Source organism: Apis dorsata, unplaced genomic scaffold (assembly GCF_000469605.1).
Source record: "Apis dorsata unplaced genomic scaffold, Apis dorsata 1.3 scaffold_327, whole genome shotgun sequence".
NCBI classification, from domain to species: domain Eukaryota; kingdom Metazoa; phylum Arthropoda; class Insecta; order Hymenoptera; family Apidae; genus Apis; species Apis dorsata.
In genome coordinates this window covers 61,721-64,527 of record NW_006263595.1, presented here as the reverse complement: position 1 = coordinate 64,527, position 2,807 = coordinate 61,721, and the positions used below count along the sequence as shown (strand labels likewise).

The window sequence follows — 2,807 nt, the reverse complement described above, 5'->3', positions numbered from 1 at the left end:
AAAAAAAAAAAAAAAAAAAAAAAAAAAAAAGAGAAAAGAAAGGAAAAAAAGAAAAAATCTTTGGAACATATTTTAAATGTACGGATAGGGAAATAGGGGTGAAGAAGAATTTGGAAAATTGAAATGCAAAGGGGTAAAATGCTCAAAAAAGAATGGTACTTATATATAAACGCGTATAATTCTGCCATTTACAATTAAGTAGCGATATAATAATCTTGTTATTTAAGATTCCAGTTTGTATAGAGCTGTAAGCTATAAGCTAGAATTATTGATAAATATTTTTTAGCTTCCTTATTATATAATCGCTATCACTGATCGTTTAAGTTTATTTATTCGATTCAGTGAAACGTTATTTTATTTTGTCTTAATGCATGATAAGTTCAATATCGAATCAGCGGATTCTTCGATTATGTAAATCTTCTATTCCATAACAATTTCATTCGTATATTATATATCATTCCTTTATTTTTATTTTTTATCTTATTTTCTATTTTTTTATTTACCGAAAAACAGCTGCTCGAAGCGAGAATGAGCGAATATCAATTTCTCTCTACTAAAATCATTTATCACAGTCAAATTTAGCCGTCCAGAAAAATTCTAATAATCGTAATAGTGACTTAAGGTAATTAAGTGACTGCAGAGAATGCGATAAATCCTGTGCGGATATCCGAAAATTATGCACGCATTGATTGCGTCTCATATCGATTTTTAGGAAATTTTTTAAAAGGAAATTTTATTTCAAACCATGTGTTTTATGCACACATGTATAGTATACAAAAATTATAAAATCTAGTTGGCTATCCCGATATCCATTTTTCGGATACCTGCATTTCCTTGATAATCAATGCTATCGATCAAATATCCTGGGTTTATTGAATGTCAGTTGGTCACTTTTGGGTTTTGTATTGTGGTGTAACTAATTGCTAACACGGCACACATATTTTTTTCGATAGGTTTATTTTGGTTCAGTTTTATAACGTTCTTCGATTCATTTATTATTTTGTTCTTTTCATAATTGATTTCATTGTTCACTTTGCATTTCGTTTCGAAACAATCATGTTTTATCTTGAGATGTTTAGTAAGTAAAAATTTCATTTAATGAGAATCAAACCAATCCACTGGTGTCCACATACGTAGCTGAGTATTTTGTTGCCAGTAATCACGCTAATATAGAGCACAAATTTGCTAATTATGCACAAGTACGTAATGAAAGCATCTCGAGAAGCACTAGTAGCGATCAAAATCGAATCATAAGGAAAACGGGTAAGGATATAAAATTTCCGTGAAGAGCGTATTATTGTAATGGGAATTTCATAATATTTTATCATTGAAACATAGCCGTCCCTATATAAATAGAATTTGAACAGCATATATATACGTGTATCGAATGATTTTCAATCAAGTTTTCCATCGTCGAAGTTCCTTCATTATTAACGTACGAATGTGCCAAAGTTTTGTAAAATTATTCCCACGTTCCTAATACTGTACAGAATAGTAAATGGCTCGTGATCACAGAAGTTTCTATTTTATGAACACGCGAGAAAGCAATCATTGAAGATTTGCTGAAGCCTGCTAATGAAACAATGTTATAGATCGCACAAGATTTTGTTTTAACAAATAGTATGATTTTTATTCTCTATGATATTAGATAAAAAATTTATTATATGGTATATAGTTCCAAAAAAAAAAAAATTATAAATTTTTATATACATTTATTGTGATCGTTTTTAAATATCAAATATTGTTATACAATTACAAATAATTTTATGCGATCTATTATGAACATAGAGGAGTCTTTGTGGAGTGTACAGTGGAGTATATTTTGACAAAGCTAGTTAGTATGGCATGGATGTATCAGAGAGAGTACACGAGAGAGAAAGAAAGAGTGTGTGAGAGTAGTATAAAATGGTAGAAGTAGACACATGTTCGTTTTTATTGTGAAAATATTCAGCTATTAGCTCAACGTGGACACCAATGTACATATTTATATATTTTGCAATAAACATTTTCGCTGTTTACAACTTCATTTCATTTATGAAGCCTACCCGTATATATTACGTTTATATTTTCTATATATTTTTCTTTACCATTCTGTATTTATTCTTTTTTCTCTCTATTTTCTATCGATATTTTTTTTTTCATTGGTTAATATTCTTCTTATTATTATTATCATCACCACTATTACTGCTACTGCAACATATTATTAATACTATTTAAATATTATCTCATCATCTATCGTAATTCTTCACATTCTCTTCATTGTAGCCATTGAGTCATTTATAAAGTTTTGTTTTATGCACCATATCTCGCGTTACACTTTATGTATTGTGTTAAATAACGTATCATGCAATGTGTTTGTTGTTTGCGTTTTAACGTTTGGGTTTCAATCACGATTCGTTTCACTATTTGTACTTTGTGATGTGATTATCAAAGTACGATGATTCGATATCTATAAAAATTAAAAGAATCAATAAGATGATTTTTTGTCAATATCTTTTATCATCTTTAAAAAAAATAATATGAAAAATTCTTATTTTCTATTCCTTTATTTTCTTTTTCTTCTTTTAGTAGATAATCTTTTGTTTCAGGTAATGATCATCCCTTGTTTGACATCTTAACTTTTGTATTCAATACCTTATTTCAGACATCTCATACGATGGAATTAAGATTATTCGAACAAAAACAAAGAATCACATTTCCCTTTCGATTATATTAACTAATTCGTATTATTCTAAAAATATGAGATATTATCTGGATTAAGATGCAATTAAAATTCTTTTTATATTTTTTACGATAGAAATATAAAT

General features: G+C 28.1%; 1 protein-coding gene across 13 annotated transcripts in view; it reads left to right on the top strand.

Moving 5' to 3' along the window:
• LOC102672539 (phosphatidylinositol 4-phosphate 5-kinase type-1 alpha) overlaps positions 1-2,807 on the top strand; it is a 31,751-nt gene that overhangs the window by 5,811 nt on the left and 23,133 nt on the right. The gene's annotated exons all lie outside the window — the stretch shown is intronic.